Source organism: Gavia stellata, chromosome 24 (assembly GCF_030936135.1).
Source record: "Gavia stellata isolate bGavSte3 chromosome 24, bGavSte3.hap2, whole genome shotgun sequence".
Classification (NCBI taxonomy): domain Eukaryota; kingdom Metazoa; phylum Chordata; class Aves; order Gaviiformes; family Gaviidae; genus Gavia; species Gavia stellata.
The window spans coordinates 7,958,712-7,969,290 of NC_082617.1; positions in this window are offsets into that span (position 1 = coordinate 7,958,712).

Here is a 10,579-nt window from a genome sequence, read left to right on the forward strand (position 1 = left end):
GATAAGCACCCCGGAAACCTCCCCAGCGGGGGTCCTGCAGCCCCCCGCACACTCCTCCTCCCACATCCCAGGGTTGTCCCCTGGCACAGCAGGGCTGGGGGTTGCTCCGAACCCCCCCTGAGTCTCTGTCCCAGGGGCTCAAGCCCCGGTTGGAACCCCCCAGCAGCTCCCGTGTGCCTTTGCTGGGGTGGGGGCTGCCTCCCTGCAGCAGCAGGCAAAGCGCAGGGATGGGCAGGTTGTGTGCGTGGGGGGCCAGGTGTCCAAGCAGCTCCTCTGCAGGACACACAACCTGTTTCAGGAAGAGTTGGGTGCGTGCCGGGCCGGCAAACAGTGCTCTCCAGGATGGGGAGGGAAGCTCGAGCAGTCCCTACCTCTGTGTGTGTGTGTTGTCTCCCAGCCAGGTGCAAATCTTGCCTTTGGCGATGTTGTGTGGATTTACCGGGCGATGCTGATGGCCAGCAGCCCAGCTTGTTCCCCACAGATGGTTTTCAAGGACTTCCCTTTACAGCTGAGACCATCCAACTTGTTCCACCAGTGGGATATTTGGCGTGACCACGCCGGCCGGGCTCAGCCCCTGCACCGCTTGGCCGTTCTGGAAGCAGGAGGCTGCGGGTGCCCAGGAGGCTGTTTTAGCTGAACTCCAAACAATAAAAACTTATCATTAAAAAGAAATGTATCTTGGCTTCATGTGGCCTGGCAGCACGGAAAGGAGTGATTCAGTGGCTTGTCAGCCCTGGGTGTTAGGCACGCCGAGCTGCACAACTGGACACTCTCCAAGTCCAGCAACTCATTTGCTGCAGATGGAGCCGGGACCGTGCAGTGGGCTGATGTTTAATTTGCAATCCAACACACCCTGACATAACCCACACCAAATCGTGGAGGCCGGCGTGGGATGGGATGCTTGGGAACCTGTGGGGCAGGGGTGTGTGAGTGGGGCTGGGATGCCCCTGATGCACCCTGACACCGGGGTGCCCGCAAGGGTGCGGGTGCAGGGTCCGCCTCGGTGGGTCCCAGTACCGTTCCCGGTGGCCGGGCTGGTGTGTGGGTCTCTGAGCCGTGGCAATGCAGCAGTAAGCGGGATGGAGGGTGCCTGCCTGGCAGAGGGGACCATATTTCTGGGAGCCCAAGCAATGCTCAGGGTGAGCCCTACCCATGCATGTCACTCAGGCAGGCCAGGGGCCGGCGGGGACTGGCTCATCACTGAATCACGCCGAGCCGTGTCACCTTGCGTTACCCATCACGGGGTCTGGCTGGAGCTGTGGTGCTGGGGACATGGGAAGGGGCGTCCCCAGCCAGCTGAGCCCCATGGCTCCAGCTCTGCCAGCCCCGGCGGCCCCACGGCCCCGGATCCAGCCCCATGGGCTGTGCTGGGAGGGATCGGGCGCTCAGGGTGCAGCCATGCACCCAAGGACTTGGGCATAGACCACAGCCGGGCACCGTTGGGCACGGGACCCTCGCTGGGGGCTGACAGCAGCTTGCCTGGGTGGGGAGGGGGTTTCTGCCAGCAGCCTGGCCCAGATCGATAGGCAGGCGGAGGGGATGATTCATGTCTCAGGCTGTGGCCCGAGGGCAAAAACGGGAAAGATGTTTGATGTGAGGATGCCGGCAGGCCGCTGCCGCAGCATTTCCCCTCCTCAAGCCCGCTCTGCCCACGCTGCCTGGGGGTTCCGGCTTGGCCTGGAGGCAGAAAACGACTGAAGCAACATGGGATCAGACCCATGCACTAAAATGAGTCTTTTTAAAAAAAATTCAGATACTATCTTCTATTTTGTGGTGCAGGACAGTGAGCAGAGTTGCAGCAGTGGTGGCGGGCAGAGGCTGGGCTCGGGTTGGCTCCATGCCCGCTGCAGGGACGGGACTCTCTGGGGAGCAGGACACCACAAGACAGGGCTCGGTGGCACTTTACCCGCCGTGTTGTGTTCAGCCAGCGCTCGGTCTGCATCCCCAGGACATCACAGGGCCAGAGCCGGCCAGGCGACCAATATCCTATGGGTCCAATCCAGCGAGGGGCTGTGCGGGGCAGAACCACACCGTTATTTACCGTCCGAGACGCGGAGCGATGCTGGGAATGAGGGAAAGGCTGATGGGGGGGGACCGACCCCTCCCCGAGGAGCAGCCTGCGCTTTTCTTGGCAGGGTGCCACCGGAGGCAGAGAGCCGTTGCTGCGCACACACGGCGTCAGACATCATCATCATATTAATAATGAAAGGGCAGCTCCTTCAAAGCTCTTCGCCCCTGCGCCGGCGAGAGCGCAGAATGCAGAGGAGGTGCGTGAGCCTCATCCCAAGCAGCCTCAGGGAGAGCGCTGCGATGCCCGGCCGGTCCTCTGCCGGGCCGCTGACCCGGGGTGACAAAAAACGTGCCAAGTTCCCCCCGGGTGCTCTCTCTGCTGTGAGTTTGGCTGCCGGGGGGTCCGTCCGTGGGAGCGGGACAGTCCGCAGTGACCCCGTCACATGCAGGCTCCCCTGACCCCCCATCCCATGGGGAAAGGCCATTTCGGCTGCTGGGGAAAGAGCTTCTCTTGCAAGGGCAGAGCACTCTGTCCGTCATTTAGCGACACCGCTCGCTGTGCCAGGGCCTTTTCTTTCTTTCCACGGGAGGAATCGATAGCTCAGACGATGAGCCAAACTACCTGCAAAGAGGTCTTGGGCTGCAGCCAGAAGTGGGTCCCTGGCAGCAGCTCCCGGGGCGTCTCTTCTGCTCATCCCTGTGCAAGACCTTTGGGTTTCCAAAAAACCTTCTTTAACACCCTCCTTTTGTCCAGGGCATCCCCGAGCCTGGTCGCTCTTTGTGAGGGTCTCAGCAGGACCTGACCGAGGGCTGAGCATCTCTTCACCTCTCTTCTCTCTGCCAAACCCCCTTCCTCCACCTTGCGCCCCGCTCGGGTGGCCGGAGCCGGGAGGGTTTTACTGCGGATGCCCCGATCCAGGGAGGAAGGAGTCAAACCCCCTGTGCAGGGTGGAGGTGGAGAACCCCGTACCCACCCTGTGCCCACCCCGCGCCCACCCCATGCCCACGTGCTCTCCCTGGTGCCCTGGCACCGCACTTGTTTTGGAGGGTCCCACTCCGCAGCGGTGCCCCTGTGGGGGGGACCCTGCTGTGCCCCCCCCCTTCCTGCCCAGTCCTTTCTCAGGCTTTTTTTTTTCCTCCCTCCAAACACAACAAAACCCCCCAAATCCTCCACAACTGAGAAACCTCTTTTTGTTCCTCTTTTCCCTTTGCTTTCTGCCGCGGCAGAGTATCGATTGGAGCTGATGCGCTGTAATCCGCTGTTTCTGTGAAAAGTTGGCATCCCGGAGTCCCTGGAGGGGCTGGATCCTGCCCCTGCGTGGGTCTTGCTCCTCTGCCGGGCTTGGGGCACAGCGGGAAGGCTGCGTCCCTCCCATCCCATCCCATCCCTCCCATCCCATCCCATCCCATCCCATCCCATCCCATCCCATCCCATCCCACCCCTCCCATCCCATGCCTGCAAAGCTGGGGGCTAAACACTTGGTGGGGGACGGTGCGAGCAGCTGCCAGGTGGGAAAAGGAGCTGGTTTGGAGCAGAGCCAGCTCGGATCCTGCTGAGATGGATGCCCAGAGTGTCGGGCATCCGAGGGAGCCCCAGTGCCCCTCCGGCGGGGCAGGGGATGGTGGCACCGGGGGACATTGGAGGTGATGAGAGGGGCTGGTTGGGGGGCTCGGAGGGGGCTACGCAGAGAGGAGTGATTCAGCTTCCCAGCGGCCAAGGAGGGCTGCGGAGAGCTGGGGCTGGCCCCGGCCTGAAAGGGGCTCGTTGTGGGGTGCACGGCCACCTCGGCGGGGCAGGGCCCTGGCCGGAGACCCCCGCCCAGCCCTGCTCTGCACCTGCAGCCCCCACCCCGTGCCCCCCTCCCTGCTCCACCGCACTGCTGCTCCATCTATACTTAATGATGGCAAATGGGACGGAGCTCCGGAAAGCGAGGGGGAAAGAAAAAACAGCCGAAAAACCTCCAAAAAACACAGGCAAGATTTGAATGTAAAACCTTTTCCCGCATGAAGAGCAGCAGCCCGGGCTGTCTGGAGGAGCGTATGCAGGTGAGCGGGAGGTAGCGGTGCCTCCCGCAGCTCCCTCGCTCTCAGCAGCCCCCCAAAAGGGCTTTTGGCTGGTAAAAACTAACCCTGGCACCCCAATCCCAGCCGGCAGCCTGGGGGAGCCCCAGCTTTCCTTCCCAAGCTACCAAGACCTCTCTGTTTAATTGCTATATTTGCAGGGGAAGTGATTATGAATCCCAACGCAAACTGCAATAGCGGCCAAGTTTATTGCAAGAGATTAATTCAGCGGTTTAACTGAAAGTGCAGGAGCAGGGTGGGAAAGCATGGGTCTGGGGCTGAGAGGAGGAGGGTCAGCCCTGCTCAGCCATACCCACATCCACCCCTAACCCCCGGCAATCAATGAAACCCAAATTAGCAGATTTACTCATCAGAGGACTCCTCCATTGGCTGAGCATCACATCCAGCATCCTAAAGCCCCAAGTCTCCTAGCAACTCCCCAGCTGCCTCTGCCCACCCGTTAACCCCTTCCCCGGAGCCTCCCGTGCCGCATGCCATCCCTCGGCTTCGAAGGCGTCACTGCCACGCCGGGCACAAGCAGGATTTTATCCAGCAAATAAATCTGCAGCGATATCTGAAGGATGCTCGTGCTACTCGGCCGGGCGGGTGAGCACAGCCGGGCTGCTTAGTCAGGACTCAGAGTTTTTTATTCCAGGTGGCACCTGAGGCGGCCTCAGGTTTATGTATTGATGGCAGAGGTTTGGTTTCTAAACGTCATGGTAGTTTGGAAGGTTTCATCCTCCTGACTTGCGGAGATGCTGGGAAAAGGTCAGGGAAACCCCAAATCGTGGCCAGCCCGCGCAGCTCCCGCCCGGCATCGGGCAGAGGCAGAGCACGAGCCAGCCTCTTCCCCCAATTTCAATAGTAAATCAATTATACCGTTTCTTTGGGAAGAAGATGAAGAGTGCTGAAGTCGCTCTGCTCTTAACCTCCCTGCAAATAAAATGTCCTTGAAAGTGTAAAATCGCAGCAGGACACGGTGTGATGCCCGGGCCCAGGCTGGAGGGTGTGAAGCTGCTCCGTGACCGTTGTTATTTCGGTTCGGATGTCCGATGCGTCCCTGGTTTTGTCTTTAGAGATCAGAAGGCTGGAAACATGGGTTGGAAAAAATAGTGGTTTGTTGGTTGAAAAATAACAGTTGACGTGAAAAAAAAAGGCCCTTTTAAAAAAAAAAAAAAGGTCTTAATATTTATAGCCTGGGAAATATGTCCAAAGATCATGTGTCACTGAAAAGGATAAATAACTTCTCTTACTTTAATGTGCTTTGTTGGGCTTTATTTGAAACGTAGTCATAAAATTACTAAATTGAAATTTTAGGGGGGGGGGGGGAATATCTGGAGGGTTTGTTACTGCTTCTATTTTCTTATTGCCAAATAAAATACAATTAAAGCAACATTTTATATGCCGGCCAGCATAGCTAACATTGGTTTTCTGACAGCACTTTTTTCTGTCAGCCAATGAAAATAAATGATGCAGGATCACCAGCGAGCATCCAGCCTGCGCGGCTGGAGGGGGATCGGAGCAGCAGGCATTCGAGTATGAAACAGAGGGATTTTAGTCCCGCTGTAAGTAGAAATCTCCGGGGATGTTACCCGCAGAGCTCTCTGCCGCCGCCTGGAGCGATGCTTTGCCTTTGCTGTTCTCCCAGTTCCCACCAGTGCTTCCCAGTCAAACCCAGCCCATGGCACAGCCCCTGTCTGGGGGTGGCAAAATTAACTCAGGACACCCCCAGCACTTTTGGGGTGGCCCCAGCCAGATCATAGTGGGTCTGGTGCCCTGTGGGGTTCGCTCCTGTGCCGGGGGCTGCCGGCGGCTCAGCTGCTGGCTGCACCGAAATCCCCGTGGTAATTGGATGAGGGCACTGGTTTCCGTGAGAATATTAAATCAGAGCCCCAGCCCCAATCTGGGGCGACACGCTTGGGAATATAACGACACGGTAGATCACATTATAGGGGGGGTTAATGCTCCTGTTTTAAAGTCAAAGGTATCACGACAACTTCTTATTTGTCACGGAGTCTATTGGAGCATCTCTTATTGCTGGGAGGGAGAGGAAGGGGGGAGGCTGCCACTGTGGAGGGGCAGCCCCAGGCAGAGCAGCTGAGCACTTGCAACTCATCACAGCAAAAGGCAAAGCGCTTAAGCGCTTTCTGAGCCTGCTTTTCCAAAGCCCCCTGAGGAACCATCATTGTGATGAGTTGCGAGTGCTCAGCACCTCTTAGATGAGAACCCAGGGAGTGACAGCAACCATGAATCGTTGTGGCAGCACTGATGCAGGTGCCTCAGTGTTGTAAAGGTCCCAGGGGCTCAATGCCCTGAGCTTGCGCCCATCTCCCCTGGGACTGGTACAGGGAGTCACTTAGCAAATGAGGGGGCTCCAGCGCCCTCCTGGTTATCAGTTTAGCTGGGTGTCCGGTTGCGGTGACCATCTGGTGGCATCTGCTGCTGCTCAGCTGGTGAAGGGGATGTTCAGGGCACCTCGTGGATGGGGTACCCAGGGGACGTGTCCAGGCACTCAGCACAGCGTTAAGGGCAGCCATGCCGGGCACATCCCCTGGCTCCTGCAGTGGTGGGGACAGATGGATGGGATGGAGGGACGGACGGATGGATGGACGGACAGACAGATGGACTTCTCCCCGCCAATAGCAGGGAGGCAGGGGAGGACGGACAGACAGATGTGCCTCGTTAGCCAAGGAGGTGGCCTCAGATGATGCTAACAAGCCCATTAAGGGGGTTTATCAAGGGAGGCCGTGGGCTGGCAGGAAGGCTGCTGGTTTTATCTGAGATGCTGCTTTTGGGCTGGGAGAGCCTAAGCTCCTGCTCGTTAATTAAAAAGGCTTCAAGGAGGTTTGTACTGGTTGGCCTCACTTGTGAGCAGCCATAATATGATGAGCGATTAGGGACTCTGAAGCTTTTTAGCAGGTATCATTAAGCTACTGATGAGCTCAGGCAGGGAAAGGGGCTTTTTGGCTGTGCCTGAAACTGGCTGGTCCTGTGCTGACCCACCTTTTCCTCATCTTGTGGTCCCTGAGCTCTGGTGAGGTGGGTGAAGTGCGTGTCCTGGGGACAATGATGGCTCAACTGTCACCCTGTGTCCTTGGGCTGGGTCAGCTCTGGTGTCCTTCAGCTCATCTGTGGGATGATGAGCTTGTGGTCATGCATGAGTGAAGCTGGGATGTCCCTATTTTCACTGTCTGCCAAGTACTGAGGAAATTTGGGGATGATTAGCTCTGAAAAGGCGGCTTCCAGACTATTTGTGCATCAGGGGAGAGGATGGCGATGCCTGTCCTGGCAATTGCTTTGGGAGCATCTTGCCCCCAGAGAGGGGGCAATTTCTCAGTTATTGGGTTTCCCTACTTGTCCGGGTGCTGATGGTGAAGCCTTCTTGCTCAGGGGACGTCCCCTCGAGGGGCAATGTCCCTGTCCCCCCCTCCTCTTGCCCCCCCTGAGGCCCCCAAGGGCTGGAGCAAGGCAGGGAGCAAAATCTGCCATACTTTCTGTCTGCCCTCCCTTGTCTTCTCCTGTCTGCCTTGGCAAAACTTCACGCAGCTCGGCAGCATCCTGCCCTGTCGTGGTCTGGTTGGCATCGCTAGCGCTGTATTTACAGCAGTGTTAATTAAATACTTTCTGCAATCAGTGCCGCGCATGACCCTGCTCCCTGAGCCGGGGTTGGGCTGTAATGTGCCATCACTGAGCGAGAACATGACTGCTGCTGTCCTGGGGAATTTCTAATAGATATTTACTCATCCCAGGCCTCCCATTTCTCTGTTTTGTGACATTTTGCAAAGTTCAGGTTTACAAAATAAGCCAGCGCACGGAAGAGATGCTCCAGACGTTATTTACGCTGCACGTGCCATTTCCCACTCGATGGAGTCTTCACCCCGTGGTGAGCAGAGCCGAGGTGGGGGCTGCTGGTTGCCCTCTCTTGGGGGGGTCCCCTCTGCCCAAGGGGCAGCTGCATTTGGCGAGGACCACCCATCACCCTGCCGCAAAGCCCTGGGCGCTGGAGATCCCTGCTCCTTGCACACCTCTGCGTGCTGGGAGAGCGGCAGAGCGCTGTGGCTGTACCGATTTAAATGCTCGTGGTGTTGTGCGGCTGAACCTGCCTCTAATCCCCCTCCAGTCCTGGGGCGAGGGATGGGGTGGGAGTGGGTACAGCCCCTGCCCCAGAGGGGCCAGGCAGGAAGGTAGGGCTGCTGCAGTTTCTGGGGGGTAATTTGGGATGCTCAGCTGCTCTGCTTTTAAAAATAAGCCTGGCCTAAAAGCTGGCAGGGTGGTGGGGAGCACGGGAGGCACCAGGCTGCCAGCAGACTCTGGGTAGCATGTGACAGCCTCTCGGGGTCTTGGCTGCGGGCAGAAAAGCCCCTTTCAGCAAATCACTGGTGGCAGGAGCTGCCTGCTCCAGGAGGATGAGGCAGCATGTGTGCTGAAACCCGGGGATGGGGATTGGGGAAGAGGGGACCATCCCGATGGGATGCAGGTGGCCCCGGACACTTGCTCCTCTTGGCACGGAGACGCACCAGCACAAAGTGGTACCCAGTGCCTTTCTGACCCACTCCCATTTAACCCGTGCCCAAGCTTTGGCAGTGGGACCTGGGGCAAACTGCAGAGCTGGGTGACCAAACCTTCTCCTCTTCCTCAGGATGGAGCTGGCCGAGGGAGACCTCATCTCACCAGGCACTACAGCAAGGGCACCTCATCTCTTCTGGGGAAGGATCCACTAGAAACCAAGCGTCTGCCTGTCTCACAGTGCCAGCCCAGGGTGCAGCCACAGCCGGGGGCACCGACCCAGCTCCCACCCCAGCCCCGTGGGATGGGGACCCCATGGGCGGTGGAGCCAGGTAAGTGGGTGGTGGTGGCTGGTCCCACGCCCGAGCACGCTGTGGAAACCCAACCGCGCTGCCGGCTTTGAGCTGGGCTGCGGGAGACGGGCTGTGGGCTCTGGCACACCTCGCACCGGCCCCGTGCCTGCCTTGTCAGGTCTCATCAGAAGGAGGATCAGTCGGGCCTGGTGCTCTCTCCAGATTTAATTAACGGGCCTTTCATCTCTACCCTGAAGGAATCTGCTATCTTCTGTCTTCTTAATTAACGTTCATTAAGCAAATCAGAAGAACGTTTTCTCCTCACCGCCTCCACAGCTCTTAACCCTTGCGGGGTGCGAGGTCCGTGTCAGGGCAGGAGAAGGCTCCTGGGCTGTGATGGCAGCTTGGGGAAGGAAGCACATGGACACCAAAGCCTTGGTCACCATGTCTCCACCATGCTTGGAACAAAGTCCTGGGGCAGCGGGTGAAGTCTCTCCAGGTACAGAAGACTTCAGCTGAGGTTGGGCCCTGCTATATCAGTGGAGCTGGGGGCAAACCCCAGCTCTGATCACTGCTATGGACACCCTTATTCAAGCTCATCCACGTCCCTGGAAGACAAGGGGTTTCCCGTAACCAGCTTTAGCTCTTCATCCTGTCCAGGAGTGAAGCTTGCCCATGGCAAGGTGATACATCTGTGTGTGAAGGTGTTGCTGTGAGAAGCCACCTTCCAAACCTAGTAGGCATCGCAGCGCGGGAAAGATGTGTCCAGCATCTTGCTCTCAGGAGAAGGGGATTATTTGGGGCTACTCCTGCCCCTTCTCTTGCAGACTGAAGTTAGATGTGATGTTTTTTTTCCCTTGTCCTTGGTGGGCACTCATGGGGGACAGGGTTGGACCAAGACCCTTGGCTGACCATCTTCCTCCTGTGAGCCACAGCAGGGTGGTTGCCAGTCACCAGGACTGGAGGGGTCTGTGCAGAGATGGGGTCTCCCACCTCCCCGGTTTGCCCTCAGAGATGACCCAAGGAAATCTGACTGGGAGGAACTGCTGTTTTGTGCCTGTGCATGGCAGAGGAGCTGAGCTTTTCCAGCCAGCCTTCAGTCCGAGTCACCAGCAGCAGTCGGTCCTGAAGCAGTGCCAGACCATGAGCTGGGGCTCGATTGTGTCCGGAGCACCCATCCCATGCATGGCAAGTGCAGGGCACCTCCTTGGGCAGGCAAGGGCTTGTGCCCAGCACCCGGCAGGAGCCTGGCAAGGGGCTTGACCAGCCTGGGGTGCAGCTGAATCAGTCTGGGACGTGCTGCTCCCACACCAGCTGCAGCATCCCTACTGCTGAGCATGGTGGCATCACCACCGACTCCTGCCAAGCTCCGGCCCCATGGGTCTTCCCCCCCATGCCGGGTGGGCTGTGCTGGAGGAGGAGGTGGGGTTGGGATACTCTCATCAGCTTTGCTCGGATCCTCTGTGCATCCCATGAGCAGCCACCAAGCCCTGGTTGCTTGATCTCATCACTCTCTAACGCAGATCCCTCTGCAAGAGGGGATGGGCTGGGCAGGGAAATCATCTCCTGGGTGTGTGTAACATCCAGAGGAGGAGGTGGCAAACCCATGACACGAGAGACCCTCTCCTGCCCAGAGCCTGCAGCCTCAGCAGCAATAGGAAAGCAAAACACCTGGAAAACCTCATCCCTGCAGGATGCAAATCCCCTTC